General features: G+C 46.0%; 1 protein-coding gene across 3 annotated transcripts in view; it reads left to right on the top strand.

Moving 5' to 3' along the window:
- Positions 1-18,076, top strand: part of SLC67A1 (solute carrier family 67 member 1) — a 1,118,404-nt gene that overhangs the window by 254,208 nt on the left and 846,120 nt on the right. The gene's annotated exons all lie outside the window — the stretch shown is intronic.

Consider the following 18,076-nt stretch of genomic DNA (forward strand, 5'->3'; position numbering starts at 1 on the left):
CAAATATTTGTATATTGCCCAAAAGTCTTTTTGCATCTGAAGCCTATGTTTTCGAATGTGGGGTGCGGACTTATAAAGCTGGTCCTAAACAGAGTCTAGGATAATTTGTTTCTAGAATGGTTTCAAAATTCAGTGCACCTTTTAAAATGTTTCATATTTGCTGTTACCATATTTTTAGGTGAAAAGAGGAAGAGAAGAAGCACGCCTTGTAATGGTCGATGATGCTGTACTCACCGCAAGTTGGGAAGGACACGTGTAGATTATGTAAATGCCTCTCCAGAGATTGAATTATTAGTGCCACTAAAACTTCCATTAAGAAGCACCCTGTGCTTCCTATACTGTAATGCTGCATTACACCAATACAAGAGCATTACAAATCAATCTCATATCGATCACTAAGGGGTGCGGCATAACATGCCGATATCAGTGTCAGCTACATAAAGCAGATGATCAGACCTTCCAATAATGAGATCAAAGCCTTACGTGGCTGGGACGTCAGTTGCACCTAAGTAGTTGTTAGGTATTTTCAGCATACTTCAGAGTTTTGTAGAATTTCCAGATTTAAACCAGTGCAACAAATGTAAAAGAAAAACATTTCAAAATCTGACATTTCAAAATCTGAAATGTTTTTCTCAAAACACATTAAAGCAATACAGCAAGGCCTAAACAGTCAGTTATTGTTCCCTAGATTTCAGATCCCCTTTGTATTGTTAAATAATCTACTGAAAGCAGCTTGAGTGCATGGACGTCGATTCATCACAATGCCAGGGGTAGCGTAAGTGACATCACATTCCATGTGACCCCCGCCTGATTGCACAGGAAGTGTCAACACACAAAATATTACCTGATGAGATCACCAGAAGTGACATCACATGCCCTTTGACCCACCCTGATGATGTCACACAAAATGACACCACACAAACTTTGACCTGGTGACATCACAGGAAGTGGCATCACCTGCCATTTGGACATCCATGAAATCAAAGGAAGTGACACTGCATGACCTTTGACTTGGTGCTACCACACGAAGTGATAATTGCAAACACAACAATGATGGACAGAATGTGGATCAATGTCACACATTCACCCCAGTCCAAAGATCTGGGCCCAAATCCATCGTTTTTCCACTCCACACCACCCTGGGTTAGACAATGGCGATATGCAAATCAGCGCTGACCCTGTGCCCCATGGGAACAGTCCAGTCCGAACTACAAAAGCCATGTCCTTCCCAGAACGGAAACAAGCATCCGAGGACCGGCCCGGTTTCGAGGTAACACCTCTCATCAGCCCGGCTAGCTTGATTCCAGTGGTGTGGAGTGCCTGGGACTCACGTCTGAGCATCCCCAGTACACTTAGAGCGGTAATTGCAAACACAACAATGATGGACAGAATGTGGATCAATGTCACACATTCACCCCAGTCCAAAGATCTGGGCCCAAATCCATCGTTTTTCCACTCCACACCACCCTGGATTAGACAATGGCGATATGCAAATCAGCGCTGACCCTGTGCCCCATGGGAACAGTCCAGTCCGAACTACAAAAGCCATGTCCTTCCCAGAACGGAAACAAGCATCCGAGGACCGGCCCGGTTTCGAGGTAACACCTCTCATCAGCCCGGCTAGCTTGATTCCAGTGGTGTGGAGTGCCTGGGACTCACGTCTGAGCATCCCCAGTACACTTAGAGCGGTAATTGCAAACACAACAATGATGGACAGAATGTGGATCAATGTCACACATTCACCCCAGTCCAAAGATCTGGGCCCAAATCCATCGTTTTTCCACTCCACACCACCCTGGGTTAGACAATGGCGATATGCAAATCAGCGCTGACCCTGTGCCCCATGGGAACAGTCCAGTCCGAACTACAAAAGCCATGTCCTTCCCAGAACGGAAACAAGCATCTGAGGACCGGCCCGGTTTCGAGGTAACACCTCTCATCAGCCCGGCTAGCTTGATTCCAGTGGTGTGGAGTGCCTGGGACTCACGTCTGAGCATCCCCAGTACACTTAGAGCGGTAATTGCAAACACAACAATGATGGACAGAATGTGGATCAATGTCACACATTCACCCCAGTCCAAAGATCTGGGCCCAAATCCATCGTTTTTCCACTCCACACCACCCTGGGTTAGACAATGGCGATATGCAAATCAGCGCTGACCCTGTGCCCCATGGGAACAGTCCAGTCCGAACTACAAAAGCCATCTTTGGACTGGGGTGAATGTGTGACATTGATCCACATTCTGTCCATCATTGTTGTGTTTGCAGTTACCACACGAAGTGAGGCATCTAACATTTGATTACTTGTATCACACACAGAAGCGGGAAATGATTTACAGATATCAAGGAAGTACCCTATAAACATCCATGTTCATACATACATGTTCATACACCCCTACAGACCACGTGCTCATGGACACACATGGCAGCCCTGTCATAGTTCCCCTAGTCAAAGTATTTTATTGAACCTGTAATATCTGGCTCTATGGACATAAGGCATAAAGTCAATGAATATGGGTGTGGGGTTATCTAGTAACACTGCACAAGGGGCTTGGCTTTCCGTAGCTCACAATGATTTTCACTGCTCAGAAGTAGCTCTCACTACAGACAAGATTGGAGACCCCTGGTTTACGCAGCAATAGGATAACCCCACTAGTGGGTGCGCTGACAATGTCTTTCGAATGCAAGCATCTCACTGTGATGTGCACTGCCTTAAAGAAGTAAAGCAGATGCTTCCCTGCAAGTGTCACCAGTGGGGGTAATCCTGATGCTGTGCTCTTATCAAGTTTTCACCTTTTGAAGGGTTTTATGAGGTTCATTAAAATCTGCTATATTTCATATGAAATTCACATGCTATACCCAGGTTTTTGTGACCACAGGACCAAATCCTAGCTTTTTCCTGTTATGCAAGCAGACCAGTTATAACCACCAGAAGTTAAGTAATGAAGGGGGGTGGAGTATTTTCAATCCTATAAACTATTAAACTGGAGTAAAAGATAGTCACTGACATTAGTAAAACACAAGCAACAAATTAGGAGGTAACTAAGGAAGCCAAACATAGCCAAAAAGCGCAACCCCATTCCATACATACATACTTTTGGAAATATCAAAGTACAAGCAAATTAAATTACCTCAGTTTTCCAAAATGAAATGCAGTTAAGCTAGCCGTAGAGTACTCATTTCTAATATTGCAACGTGTCTATACAGTCGTCAGATGTTGTGCCCTTGCACCTATTTTTCCTTGTGCTAAGATATAAGGAACTACCTTAAGGCACATTTCAGTTGAAATGTATTTATTTATTGGCTGATAAACATTGCTAGATTGTGTCTTAGGGTGGTCGCTACAACTCTTTGTTTTTGCGTCCTCATCTGTGTGTGTATCTAAATTAATTGCACACAGCACGTACAAACATGTACGAGGGAAAAGGCGACATGGAGAAACCCATTTTAAAGCACATTTGTCAATGGGGCTGTGGTATACGGTATGCGTATGTGGTGTATACATGAGACCTCCTGAATCCTAGCACAATATATGACGTTATTAAGTGCTGTAATAAGTCTAACCTTTGCTTAATTCAACATTCCAAATAATCTTGCATGCCTAATATATATGTCATTAAACTACAATTTCACATTACTATTAAATATTTCAGACAGAATGGTAATAAACGTCGTATTGTGCTATTGATCAATGTTTTCCAAACATGAGTCTTTCACATGAATATACATTGACACCTGACTTGTCCTTGTTATACAGAGCATTATGCTGATTTAGAATTAATTCAGCCATGTTCAATATTTGTTTTTAATGTTTGTTGAAAATGTCATATTATGATCAGAGGGGATGCAAGACAATGAGTGCTTCAAGTCACAGCCATTAAAATATACTTTGATTACACAAAGGCAGTGGCACATAGTGGTGCTATTGGGAGGTAGACAGAGCGGAATCAGATGAGACATGGAGAAAAAAGTTAAATATTCGTAACTGAAAGAGAAATACGCATTAGAAATGTGTTATGAGTAAAGCTGCATGGCTTAGAGTGGAAGAAAATAATTTATACAGAAAAGTAGGGAACTGAGGTTTGGTGTCGATAAGCGTTGCCGTATCACTGAAAGGAACCTATTCATCGGACATCCACCCCTACTGTGAGTACAGAATTACACAGCTGGTGTGTAGTGGCCCACTGGAATGGGAACTCTGAGGACTAAAGTGTGGGAGTTAGGAGACTGTTGTACACCATGGGGGGCATATTAGTGTACAGACCCATGTTCCAACCATAGTCAAGCAAGACGGAGGCCTGGCTGTGCTCGCGGTGCAGTGAAACAATGAAGGTTTTGGATCCTACATCTACCCAGCCCGGATCTCAACAACAGGGAAAACAGAAAAAGATGGCTGGACAGGAAAAATTCTCAAGGAACTTCTACAACCACGTAGTCAATATGTACCACGTGACCACTGGATTATTATTCCAAGCACATTTATTTTATCATTTTTTTAAAGTTTCTTAAAGTTCCAAAAACAAGCACAAACAAAATGACCATCAAAACAGTGGGTTCATGTACACAGTATCTACAAAAATACAATTTTACAAATATACAATATTTACAACAATCGAGTCAAACGAAACAAATAATGACACACCCAAAACAGTAAAGCATATCATGTTTCAATTAAATTGCAGTTATGTACAGTGCAATAATGATGCATGAAACAAAAAAGGGGAGAACCAGTCCTTAGAATAATAAACCCAAGGGACAGGCGGGATTGAGATGGAAATAGGTGCCTGCCTGTCTACCAAAACCTGTGGTCAAATATTTCTTGAGGGTTACACTGCTAGGGTCCAGAATAATAAAATTAGTTGTATCCTAGCGGCACCCTTTGAGATTGCCACAGGGTGGGAATGTCGACGCGTTTCGAACCAGGATGTTGTAGGTTCTCTTCAGGACAGGGACTGGGGACAATAGATCTGTAAAAACATATGGAGTCGGTGTCAAATATATCTCATAGTACTATGACAATCTACTCTGGCTCCAAAGAAAAAGGGGGGAGTAGTTACCTGCACAAGGCCGCTAGAGATGCCGTAGTGTGGGTAGGTCGCAAAAAGGCATTCAAGGCTGAAAAAACATGTAAACAGTACTCAGCACGGTCAGTGACCCGTTGCATATGGGACAATTGGCATAGCGATGGATTGGCGCGGAGCCTAAACTAATGTGCATCATACCTGCAATTTACACACTGATGAGCTGCAAACGTGATGCCCGCGACGCGGTGCACACTCAGGGTTGGTGGGCCGCTCTGAAAGGCTCTTTTAGAAAAGATCGAAAAGGAGCTGGTCACATTCAGAGACAATACCATCAATTTTAAGACCTCAAAGTTTGAAAAAGACCAAAAAAACTTCAATATTGAGATCGTATATCCCTACTTGAAGGATGATTTTTACAGCAGACCTGATTCCATTAGGTACCTGAATACCAACCAGGGGAGATCTAAGAGAAGATTTACCACATTCTCTGAGACATCCTCCTCAGAGTCGATGGAGGACTCCGATGCAGGAGAAGGCACCTCGAATAGGAACCAACAGAACAGAAACACTCCAAAGAGGCCTTTTTTAGGCCAGGGCCAACAGCAGAAGCGGACAAGATTCAAACCCCGATGGGAGATGACCACACGCAAGAAACATTACAACTCGTGAAACCGTCTGCCATTATTAACATCTCTGAAAAGATTTTGTCAAGGGCCGAGCAAGAAGTCCTAGAGATGGGCCTTTCTTTTGTACCCGGGGTTGCCATGGATTTCACCAAAATCAAGTTGGAAGTAATGGAATTCTTCCGAAAGGTTTGTTTGAGATGGTTTTTCAAGGATGCGACCGATCGAGTGTCTGCCGAGGCCTCTGGGCTGAGGAATAAATCCTCCTTTTGTCCACCCAACCACAATGTCGCTAAAAACATCTTAGCCTTTGAACGCTCAGTTATGTCATCTTTGAATGTGTTGGAGAAGAAACGTCCCTTTGTTCCTAGAAACATCACGAAAAAACATAGAGAAGCAATTCAAGAGCTTAAGACTCAACAGGAAGCTGTCATCAGGCAAGCAGATAAAGGGGGCGCGGTTGTCCTTTGGTCCAAAGACTTATACCGTACTGAGGGTCGGAATCATGTGTACAATCAGGAGTGGTACCGCCGCATCACCCATGATCCTACTGCCCAGATTCAAAATGAAGTCGGAAGACTTGTTAATGCTGCCAAGGAAGCTGGGATACTTGGACCAAAAGAATCTGAATATCTCGTTAAGCAACATCCACGGACTCCGCACTTGTACTTTCTCCCCAAAGTGCACAAAGACCCCAAAATACCACCAGGACGTCCAATTGTGTCCGGTTGTGACTCTGTGTTCGAGCCCATTTCTAAATTCGTGGACGTCTTTTTGAAACCCCTTGTGGTCCAGGTGCCATCCTACCTGAGGGACACTATGGATTTTATAAATAAGGTTGAAGGCCTGTCATTTGATCCATCTTACCAACTGCTAGCTTCTATGGACGTGTCATCTTTATACACACAGATCCCCCAGCAAGATGGCCTGGATGTTATGGAACTATATCTGGATAGACGACCACGTCCACACAGGGTCCCCACCGAACTGATAATCTCGTTTGCAACTGTGGCTCTAAAGAAGAATTTCTTCACCTTTGAGGACGAGATGTTCTTACAAATCAAAGGCTCAGCAATGGGCTGTCCATTTGCCCCCGAAATGGCCATTTTATATATGGGCCAATATGAGGAGAAGTATGTTCTGAACAACAACCCATATAGAGGCCACATTGGACAATGGCTACGTTATATTGATGACGTGTGGTGTGTGTGGAACGGAACCTCGAGACAACTGGAAGAATTCCATGTATGGTTGAATGATAGAAGCCCAGACATAAAATTCAGCTTGAGCTATCATGAAAGATCCCTCCCATTCTTGGATGTCGAAATATCAGTCAAAGATGATGTGCTTTCATGTTCTTTATTTCAGAAAAAAACAGACAAGAACAATGCACTGCATTATAAGAGTTACCACCCGCGGAGCCTAAGGGATAATCTCCCCTATGGACAGTACCTCCGGGTAAGACGGAATTGTTCTACTATCCAGCAGTTTGAGTTGCATGGACAAGGCCTGACCTCAAAGTTACAGGAAAGAGGTTACCCTCATAAACTCTTGAAGCATTCTATGAAGAGAGCGAGATGGACACCCAGGGAACATCTCCTTGAGAAGAGACCAAGACGAGCGACTGAGAGGATGGTATGTGTATCCACCTTTGGCCCGCACACGAACCAACTGCAAAATATCATCAAAAAAAGTTGGCATTTGGTGCAGGAAATTCTCCCGGACATAGGTGTCCCTCTCTTTGCTCTTAAAAAGAACAGGAGTATTGGTGAAATGATTACATCTACTAGACCACCTCCAAAAAGGGACTCTCAAAGCACAATCTTTGGAACCAATCCAGTCAAAGGGCACCGCAAATGCGGGACATGTTCCGTCTGCGATCTCACAATAGAAGGCTCGTTGTTCACGGATGGTAACAAGTTTTGGCGTCACAATGAACATACGAATTGTAAGACCAAGTATACTGTGTATGCCATACAATGTCCGTGCAAGAAGCTGTACATTGGTAAAACCACGCAGGAGGTCCGCCAAAGAATTATTCAACATCGGTCAAGGATCAACAACAAAAACATGACAGCCCCTCTGGTCTCTCATTTCCTGCAACAAAAACATTCCTGTCTTGACATCAGATGGACTGTTCTAGCCGTTATCAGGGGTGGTACTGGTGATCCTGATCTTCGGCTTTCCCGGAAGGAGGCGTACCTCATACTGAAATTCGATACATCCAACTCCGGTCTGAATGAAATGTCTGAGACTGCCAGTTTGTGAATTCCTTTCGATCCACGGAGTTGAGGTTGGCTGTGCTGCATTTTCCCCTTTTTCTTCATTTTATTTTTTATTAATTTTGAAATCCACGTTTGTCATTATTGAGGGAGTTTCCTACACGATCATATAACCGGGTATGGGATTCCAGAGCTGTCTTTATTGCTTGTGTATTTGTGCCAGTATGGGATTTCAGAGCTGTTGTTACTATTTGTGAATTTGTGCCAGTTTCACGCTAAAAATTTGGGTTGTAAATATGCTCTCGATGCGCTCTCGTTTACATACGCAGCTTTGTAATTTTTGGGAAAGTAGACTGTATTTCTTAATGTGTGACGTGTTATGTTAATTCTGGCCTGTATGAAAAATGCGAGAGGTTTTCAGACTGTAACGTCGGTGCGTTCAAGTTCCCCTGTGAGTGCGGTCCATTTAAACTACATCATCCATCATTCCATAGGGCCCTCACTGGCCACTCCCACCAGTCTTCTGACCCGGCAGTTTTAAATATCCTTGCTAGGAGCGGCGCTCTATCCATAGACAGAACTCCGTGTGGACACAATCGATTGACTCCGTTTGAACGAGTAAGTGTTTAGGGCATTTTGATAGTAACCTTAAGCGCCACGAGTTTCCCTGGCCACCAGAGTTTGGGACTAACACGCAACCATTCTCATTCCCCTTGTAGCGGGATCCGGTGAAATTGACACCGCCTGCTGGCTTGAATTGGGTTACGTGCCGAGGCACCCCCTCCGCTCGCTGTTCGTTGGAAGTTCAGGTAGGAACGGTTTCCCTGGCCTTTTGCCCATGACTGGTGGGCTGCACTCGGTTTTTCATAATCGGCAGTCTCACTGATTTTAAATTAATATCGTATTTTTTCTTGTGGCTACTTCCTCAGATATTATTATCTTCACTGTAAAATGAGAGCGGCCCACCAACCCTGAGTGTGCACCGCGTCGCGGGCATCACGTTTGCAGCTCATCAGTGTGTAAATTGCAGGTATGATGCACATTAGTTTAGGCTCCGCGCCAATCCATCGCTATGCCAATTGTCCCATATGCAACGGGTCACTGACCGTGCTGAGTACTGTTTACATGTTTTTTCAGCCTTGAATGCCTTTTTGCGACCTACCCACACTACGGCATCTCTAGCGGCCTTGTTTACGTAACTACTCCCCCCTTTTTCTTTGGAGCCAGAGTAGATTGTCATAGTACTATGAGATATATTTGACACCCACTCCATATGTTTTTACAGATCTATTGTCCCCAGTCCCTGTCCTGAAGAGAACCTACAACATCCTGGTTCGAAACGCGTCGACATTCCCACCCTGTGGCAATCTCAAAGGGTGCCGCTAGGATACAACTAATTTCATTATTCTGGACCCTAGCAGTGTAACCCTCAAGAAATATTTGACCACAGGTTTTGGTAGACAGGCAGGCACCTATTTCCATCTCAATCCCGCCTGTCCCTTGGGTTTATTATTCTAAGGACTGGTTCTCCCCTTTTTTGTTTCATGCATCATTATTGCACTGTACATAACTGCAATTTAATTGAAACATGATATGCTTTACTGTTTTGGGTGTGTCATTATTTGTTTCGTTTGACTCGATTGTTGTAAATATTGTACATTTGTAAAATTGTATTTGTGTAGATACTGTGTACATGAACCCACTGTTTTGATGGTCATTTTGTTTGTGCTTGTTTTTGGAACTTTAAGAAACTTTAAAAAAACGATAAAATAAATGTGCTTGGAATAATAATCCAGTGGTCACGTGGTACATATTGACTACGTGGTTGTAGAAGTTCCTTGAGAATTTTTCCTGTCCAGCCATCTTTTTCTGTTTTCCCTGTGCTCGCGGTGCAGCATAATACATGTGGGACCCTGGCTACACAAGGGGAAGGATCAAATCTTTAATCGAGAGGGAGTTCACTAACAAATACCACATTTTATTTCTGCTCCGGGTGTGCTGTCCCCATCAAACTGATTAGGGCCTAGCCAGCCTTGTTAGAGTCAGCCTGTGACAGTTGTCAGGGCAGGGGCGGGCGCTTAGCAGACAGTGGAGACACTGCAGGCCATGCACTGGCCACTGCCCTGAGGGACGATCATAATGATGCACTTGTGACTAACTTGGAACTTATGGAGTATGGAATTAAAAGAAGGCGAGGTACCTACTACTTACGTCTACTTGCTGCTTACTTCTTTACAGCAGTAGAGGTTTGCCAGGGGCCCGCGGTTCATGCAATCACGACAACCATCAGGCCGGCACCAAGAGGGGAGTCACAGAGTCAAGAGATTAGTGACGACAACTCAGTCTGTCAGTCTACTGTCTGTCTCACTCTCTCACATAACCCGCTCTGTCTGAGGTCTAAGTGACTCAATCGGCCATTACTTTACTGTCGGTGTGTCTCACTAGAGATTGTCGTCCATGCTGCCGTTATTGGTCATCAGTGGCGGCTCCTCAACTAAGATAGAAGAGAAGCATTGCCCCACTGCTTTGCAGCAGTGAAATAATGAAACTTAAAATGATAATACCTCAATGTTATTATCATTTTATGTTTGCCTGCTGCTGTACCTTTGCAGGGAGGGCGGGGCTGGGCTGCTCACACAGGAGCAGGGGGAGGAGTGGTTTGCCCACTCTAAGTGTGTGCATGAATGTTTGCCCGGCCTTCTCCGGCCGTCATAACATTCATGCGCTTTTTGCATATTCTCCTTGGAGACATGTCCAGGCCCCGACTGCCTGTCTGAGCGCCGAACCACAGATCTCAGACCAATCACAACGCCACATTGTAGCATTGTGATTTGGTATGAGGAGCCTTGGTGCTTCCTGTACGGCTGGGAGAGAGTTGAGACGATGAAGGAGAGACGCAGGAATAAGGTACGTTTTTTAATTTAAAATATGTTTCGCCATCTATCAGTAATGGTGTGCAATTTTTTTTTTTTTTGAAGCAATCTACTAATCGTTCAGACTGATCACTGGCAGCCTCGTAGTCTGCAGAGTTTCCTTCTTTTGATATGTTTATGTGCTGCCATAGTTTTCCTCTCTAACTGGCAACTTCACAAGTGATAACTAGTGCTCAAAAGAGTTGTGCTTTTTTCTTAGCAAGTTCCAAAAACGTTTTTTCTCCTGTCTTTGAAATAGGATGGATGTTGGTGATTTCTTCTCACGTTCTAATATGGGTTCGAAAATCCCGATTTTAAGGGAAGCTCGCAAGAGAATTTTCTTTGCATCCCTGGTTGTCATAGCCTACTCAGAATACGTGTTGTTAGTTCACCCAAGGGGTACACACCTTACCTGCTCTACAAAATTCAACTGCATTTGTCTCTACAATTTAAACTCACAGGTTTTCTAACCAGCATTTGCAAGGGGCGTAGCTAGAGCTTGTGGCGCCCGGGGCTATCCCTGATATTGCCACCCCCGGGGTGGGTGGGGGGTGCTGGGGAAAAAGGACGGCGAGCACTTGAAACAGGTCAGAGAGACACGTAGTATCGCTGCTGATAGTTACCTCGATCATGCAAGTTACATGCACATACATGACACGGTCCAAGGCTACACAGCTGAATAAACTATATAAGGGCTACAGTATGAATTAGCTTCCAGTGTAGTAGTGTAATGTTTAAAATAAATGTCCTCTACTCAATTTGTTTGACACCAGGGTTATATTAATCAGGCCCGGACTGGCCATAGCGGGCACTGGGCAATTCCCCGGTGCGCTGCACGGGTGGGGGCCGGTTTTGGGCCCCTGGGGGCTGTTTTTGTTACAGGGCCGTTAGCTGCAAATTCGGCCCTGTACCAAAAACAGCCGAAAACCGGCACCGGCAAAGAGCTCGGCGGCACCCCCCCCCCCTACTCCCGGGGGGGGGCTGCCGAGCACTTTGCCGGGGCCGTTTTTGTTTCCCAGTCCGGCCCTGATATTAATGTAGAGCGGCACAATTGGCCAGGCATTATCTTTGTCACTGCTTGGACCATTTTGTTTCCCAATCTTGCAGCAAAATAAAAGACTGCTGACGAGGACCTTAAGAGCAGATTTTATTTTTATATGAAAAGCGGAGACCATGAACCACAGTAGTCGCCTAATACATAGCGGAGATCTCCGTATATATTAATCAACTTAGAAACATAGACAGAGCACAACACAAAATTAAGTAAACAGCTGATTGATCCCAACCAGCGAAATTATTTTAATACAAAATTCATGGAGTAAATTCTGTTCAGCAAACAATCTTCATGATAGTTGTTCTGTGGTTACAACATTAATTCTGCTACAGCCGACACATGTTTCGTCGCCATTCGCGACTTTTTCAAGGCTGTTAACAAGATCATATAGAATATTAATTTGTTGTAATTTATCAGGGTAGATGGAGAGAATGCTGAATTTGCATTTTTAAAATTTAAAATTTAGAGTACCCCTAATGTGCTTAATCAAAAAGTTCTTCTCCCTCGTGTTAGAGTGTTCATGCAAAAGAAGTAATCAAGACGAGAAATCTTTTTACAAATTAGTATGTGACTCCACTCAGACCAAGAAGTGAAATAATCAAGGACAGTGTGTCAAATAAAAAATTGGTAAAAAAAGAAAGTGAAAAAAAATGATAAAGAAAAAAGAATGGAGAGAGAAAGAATACGGTGAGAGTGCCCAGAAGAATACCCAAGTCAATGAATCCAGTGAGCAATATTAGAAACAAAAATATATAAATACCTTCTAGAAAAAGCAAAGAAGGGTCAAATATTGCATCCAAAATAGATTAATCAAAGCACAAAAGAGTCTGAATACGATAGTCCAGAACCAAGAATATGGGCTTGTAATGTAAATCACGTCCGCACGTCGGTTTCCTTTGCAGATATGAAAAACATTGAATCAAAAAATAAGAACCAGAAACTAATGTTGGCCAGAGTATTACAAAATAATTCCTTTTCTAAAACAGTCATAGTGGGCTCTGCTAAATGGTAAAAAGGAAATAGCTTCCATTACATATACAGGTTTTAGCCAATTCAAATGTAAGACCTATTCAAAAACCAGTCTCCAAACGCCTGAGAATTTACCTGATCATAAACGTCAACTGCCCCAACTCATGTATTCTATGAGATCACAATCATCAGTCCTACCAAGTATCACGCATCAGGCGTGACACTACCGCATTTCAGTGTGGTGCTCCGCATCACCGCACTGAAATGCATTGTCACCCATGATGCAGTAGTCTCAGCTGTCACAGAAAGCATGCTGTAAACAACAGCGTGCGGCAGCACGCTCCAGTGCCTGCACAGGTTGCTTCCGTAGGCTTGGGTCACTTTTAGCAGCCGAGCAAGCTCACTCAGTCTCATAGTGGTAACCAGTCAGTGCTGCTACAATGTGTCCAAAGTGTGATTTCCGCGGCACCGGTCTCAAACTGCCCGTAGCGCCACAGGGTGACCTGAAGTCACGTCCTGCTAACAGCGCGGGGACAGGAAGTTAAGTTGCTCCTGAGGGGGTGGGTCTGCGGTGCGAGGAGCCGGCAGTTATGAATTGTTTCTTTAGTTTGAGCTGCTGCCACTGCTCGCACCGCTGCCTGTGTCCAATTGGTCCCTGTGCCTCATCATGCCACTGCTCTGCGATCGGACTTGGTCGGAGAAGAGAGGTTGCAGTACAGACTGTCATCACGGAGAGGCTGCTGCCTAGCTCACTGAAGAATTAATCGTTTTGAATTTAACAGCCTGACAAACACCGGCCCTGTAGCTATGCTCACAGCTCTCCATGGTCCGGGTGGTGCCGCCCAGGGTAGGCTCCATTCAGGTCCTAACTGAGGGCCTTTAGTCCATGTCCACGACTTGTCAGAGCTGCTCTGCTGCGGAGGAGGTTGCGCTCACACGGGCAAAGGCAGGAGTGTTTTTAAGTCCTCCTGTGCCCCCCTGCTGTCTCACCAGCCCCGGCCCCAGGGGAGAGATCCGTCTGGGCGGGCTTTTGATGTAAATCATTCTTACCCTGCCCTGGCTCCATGTGTGGGGCACTTGTGTCTGGCCAGCCAAGCTCTGTGCTGCACTAGCTTTAAAAGGCACAGGCCAAAGCATGTAACCTGTCAATTACCTGAGCTGGCAGCTGTGACTGAGAGTATTCTGCAAACTGTCAACTCTTTAGTGCCGCACTTAATTCAGAGAGGCCCAGCGCCTGCTGCTATCGGCGCAACACCAGCTATTGCCAACTAAACAACCTTGTAGTTCAGAAAGTTGGTAAGTGGCCTGTCCAGAAGGGCAAGCAATGAGTGCTCATAGAATGATGTATGCAGTTGGAGGGGTGACGTATACCTATGAAATGTTATAGGCAGCACTTTAATGGAAACAGAGAAGTGCTACTGTTCTCCCATTAAATGTATTACTGCATTGCTAAGACGTTCAGATACTCTACATTCTAAATTAAAGTAGTGCAGGTACTCCGTACTGGACATTATCTGCCTGGTTAAAGCAATAGTTTACAGGAAGAAGTTTGGATTTAAAGATCACTTTGTTAAGGTTTTGTAGCATGGAATTTCCATTTTACACTGCAGAGAAGCGGTGCAAGCAGGTGTAAGGTGAGAGGAGATTATGCAAGTGTATGAGACCGTTTTTGAAGAGGAGAGTTCGTGTTTTTAAGCAGTATGTGTATGGGAGAAAGCAGAAGAAGGATGTGGTATTGCTTTTGGCATCTGTTGAGGAACACTGCCCTTCCATTTCCGGTACTTTGCAGCTGTGTTAAGATAATCTTAAAGTTTCTCATTGCTCAAATGGGTGTAATTTCTGATATAAATGTGTTTCACTCGTCTCCGTTGCTTGATTTTGCTAATAAGAAATTGTCACTCATAGTCGTTGAATGTCACTCATAATTACATTGAAATTCTGAAAATGTCACACATACGTAATTTGAAACCTTGGCAGCTATGAATCATTAATTGACAATCGTCAGCAATAAGTATTAAGATCATCATCGATAATCTTTGTTTTACTTACTTCGTTTTTTCTTTTAATTCAATAACCAGAGGTCTGCATCACTGCTGGTAGACGTCCCCGCACCCATCATGCCAGTCATGCTACAGTACATGCAGCCGCCTCGCCCATCGCAATCAACCTTGCAGAAGTTAATTCTGCGTGCGACTGGCCTATTCTAGGTGGTGGCGTGGCGTGGCGTGCGTGCGTACGTACGTACGTGCGCTGCACGCACGCGCCAGGAAACCGTTTGCACTTTAAACGGCCCAGGCGTGCAGCACTGGCGGCCCGTTGCGGTGGCCTTTATAATTTATTTGGGGACACTACTGTAAAGTAGTAGTGTCCCCAAATAAATTATAAAGGCCACCGCAACGGGCCGCCAGTGCCTCGCGGCCGCCGACGCCCCCAAAATGGTGCCGGCTGGGGCGGACCGCCCCCCTCGCACCCACCTAGCTACACAAGCCTTGAGCGGGCTAAAACCCCAGTCGCTACTGGACTACTTTAAAAAAGCGTCGGGCTCACTAATGGCCACTTCTCCCCCTCAACTGGGGGAGGCGACGAACACCTGCATCATAGGACATACAGGACATCTGGCAAAACCGGTAAAATTAAACACGCTCTCTCCGCAAATGCTGTTTTCAACAACTACTAAAACGTCGGCCCCCGACCAAGAAGTATTCATCTTCGGGTCTGTACTTAATGACCAGAGTCTAGCCCTAGATGGTGGCGGGAGGACGGCGGAAGATTTGTCATCAGGCAACCAGCCCCCATTGACACAGCCCCAACGACCACTTGCCTCCAACAAGCAAGAGGCAGGTTGCACCCCACCGCCCGCTGGGCCGCCAACCACTGACGCATTCCCCTAAGCAAGCCATCTAGTGACCTCACATTCCCAGTTATCTCAACATTTCAACATCCCAAAGGAGGTGATTTCAGCGTCTCACCGCCAATTAATTTTCCCACAAATTCACAAGTTCTTCAACCAGGCATCTAACAATGTCGTTGAAAACTCACTCCAGCTGGACACCAATAGTCCTCCAAAGGGAAGTCTGGTCCTGCCCAACCAACAACAATGCCTGCTCTCACCCCTAACAGTAAAAATAACTACACCTAACTCATTCTATAAACCTGATATAAACGATTATAACCCAGCGGACTTGTCCCTTTTTCTGAAAAATCTGCAATCCCCTCCTATTCCAAGTCCGAAAATAATCAATCAGCAAGAAGCACCTACTACACAGAGTCTTTGGCCCCAACTACTTGAAACATTTCAATCGACAGTTATTGCATTAAACTACCATTCAGATAAACTGGACACGCAGGTTGACTTATTGAACACGCTAGCAGTATTTACAGCAGGGATCGACAATAAACTAGACAAACTGAATAATTTAATCATCGACGCACAATCATCCTCAAAACTAGTACAGTCGGTTTGCTGTTGTTCTCCAATTATTGACTCACTCTCCTCTCTGCCAGCCATCCTCTCCATCGTTATAGACAAGGTTAAGCAGCTGAAAGAAGGCGGCTCGCAAAAAAATCTACACAAGAAACCGCAAACCTCTACAAACTCGTGTTTAGAATCTGATAACACCCAGTCATCCCTTGCATCTGCTCCCCAGACAAGTGGGGATCAAGATCCCTGTTAGACGGGGCGATCCCAGAGGGCCAGGTTATGTTCACCCGGTCACCCCAAGACCCACCTCTTCCACAGAACTTGCAGAGTCTTGATTGTGAGGTCCTCACCAGGGAGGACTTCACGTCTAGGATCGTACACACTGAGCTCACACCACACTACGAACAGACACCACACCGTTGGATTCTAGTAACAAGTTCTTTATATAAGCAATAAATGAAGAAGCACTTTTATACACACAGTGATCGAGGGACCACAAAGTCTTTGAGGATTCGGGAAGGGGGAAGCGGGACAGTCTTTTAGTCTCCGGGTCAGTACGAGGCGTACCCTGTGCACAGCTCTCAATCCTCGAGCCGGGGGGTACGGGATGATAGTCGTACCGACTGCTTCACCTCTGTCGGGTCGGCTCGATTGTGATGGTGGTCTCGATGGTCCAGCCGGACCAGAGTACTCCTCGAGCCGCGACGAGGTCAGCAGGGCTCGATCTGGAGAGGTTCGTGAGAGCCGCGACAGCATCAGCAGGGCTCGGATGGTCTTAGAGGTCGAGCCGCGACAGCGTCAGCAGGGCTCTGATGGTGGCAAGTTCAGCTTGAGCCGCGACAGCGTCAGCAGGGCTCGGATGGTCTTAGAGGTCGAGCCGCGACAGCGTCAGCCGGGCTCCGATGGTTGCAGGTTCAGCTTGAGCCGCGACAGCGTCAGCAGGGCTCCGATGGTTACAGTTCAGCTTGAGCCGCGACAGCGTCAGCAGGGCTCAGAGGTTCGGGATGAGTCTTCTTAGGTTCAGCCGCGATCAGATCAGCAGGGCTTCAGGTCCAAGATACAACTGCCCGCTAGTTGTCGGGTGGGCCCAGTTATAGTCCTTTTGCTCTTTGATCTCCTGACCCTCGCAGGCAGAGGTCTCCTGCCCGGGGGGCTGGTCGTTGGCGGGGTCCGGCGGTCAGCTCTTTGATCCCTTTGAAAGATGGGTCCGGGAATTCCCAGACGCCAGCGGGTCTGGAGCCAGCCCTCGGGGGGGCCAGAGGGGTGATCGAAACTGGCCCACAGGGGAGGGCCAAAGGTGTGACAGATACCAGCCCCTCAGGGGAGGCCGGAGGTGCCATCGAAACTCCCTGGCTTATCTCACTCGGGGAGCCCTTTACCCCTCAGCCGGGACTGGCGCGCCTTTGGAGTCTGGGGTTCGCTGGGGCCGGGGTCACGCTAGGCCCAGGGAGACAGGGATGACGGGAAGGGAAGATGGCGTCCGAACCTTGTGGGGCATGCCACGTGGAGCGGGAAGAGTAGGACGACCAGGCTCGGGGTGTAGGCTACACTAGCGGGGAGGCTGCGCAGGGGACTCTGGGTACAGGCCTACGCTCACAGGGTGTGGAGGGACAGAGAAGGACCACGCCACGAGGCCGGGTCCAACAATCCCCAACTAGGCGAAGGCAATAACCAAACATCACCACCTTTACACCGAATGCCCTCACGGACCCTAGCTCCGGTCCCATTCGGGCTAGTAAACTACATCAACCCTAACGGGGGAGAGCTCCAAGGTAGCCTGGTGACCTCTGAATCCCTCAACTCAGAAATACAGTCCGCCCCTATGCCTCCTCTTTCCAAGAGAGAGCGCAA

The sequence above is a fragment of the Lissotriton helveticus genome, chromosome 3_1 (assembly GCF_964261635.1).
Source record: "Lissotriton helveticus chromosome 3_1, aLisHel1.1, whole genome shotgun sequence".
NCBI classification, from domain to species: Eukaryota; Metazoa; Chordata; class Amphibia; order Caudata; family Salamandridae; genus Lissotriton; species Lissotriton helveticus.